The 836-nt window shown below is 35.2% G+C and overlaps 1 non-coding gene across 1 annotated transcript; it reads left to right on the top strand.

The window, feature by feature from the left end:
• Positions 1–417: 417 nt before the first annotated feature.
• LOC112469479 lies at positions 418–525 on the top strand. Its single transcript, XR_003042625.1, has one exon. It is a non-coding gene; the product is annotated as a U6 spliceosomal RNA (small nuclear RNA).
• Positions 526–836: the final 311 nt, after the last annotated feature.

The raw sequence follows: 836 nt of genomic DNA, 5'->3' as shown, positions 1-836 counted from the left end.
TATCAGAAAGACAAAGAATGTCCTAGTTAAAAGGGATCTAAAAAATCAAGTTCATGGGATCCCATCTAGTTCATGAGTTCACAGAGGACCACTGATTCATAAAGGAGGAAATATAGGTCAATAATAATTTTCAACATTACATAAAACTTTCTGGAATCATATATTTACTGGTTGGTGTGGAGATCAGCTGTATTTGCTTTTGACCAACTCAGGGCACAAGTAACACTATTATCTGTGTCCTCAGCACTATTCAGAAGCTCTGGTTGGCAGTAAAGTAACTTATAGGAAGTACATAGAATCTGAGTTTTCTATTCAGGCTACAGTACTCAATGTAACCCTTAATGACTATGCAGTTCCCGATACTGTTGAAGCATTTTCTCATACAAACTAGGCATTAAAGCATAAGAAACAGCATTGGTGCTTGCTTCAGCAGCACACATATTAAAACTGGAATGATACTAAGAAGATTAGCATGGTTCCCTGAGCGAGGATGACAAGCAAATTCATGAAGCATTCCATATTTTTAAAAGAAAGACCATTTTTGTACTAGAAGTTGCTAACCGGTATTATGGAATTTTCCATACTGTTCTGTAAGTCACATGGACATTGGTCACGTGCAAGAAATTTAAACTTTAATAACTGTGATAGCTACATTGAAAAATACTTGTACTGAAATTAACTTGTCTTCATTTACTTTTAATTTTTAAATGTTTGTTAAAAGAGACTGTTTTTTTTTTAGGAGGGTGAGGCAGAGGGTGGGTGATTTCTTTTGTGAGTGTAAAATAAATGAACACATATTGGGTGCAAAAACCAAAATAGCACTGGACTGAGACTCT

This window comes from Pteropus alecto, unplaced genomic scaffold (genome assembly GCF_000325575.1).
Source record: "Pteropus alecto unplaced genomic scaffold, ASM32557v1 scaffold146, whole genome shotgun sequence".
In the NCBI taxonomy this organism is placed as follows: domain Eukaryota; kingdom Metazoa; phylum Chordata; class Mammalia; order Chiroptera; family Pteropodidae; genus Pteropus; species Pteropus alecto.
Note: the sequence above shows the minus strand (reverse complement) of the source record. Positions and strands in the feature narration are given on the sequence as shown.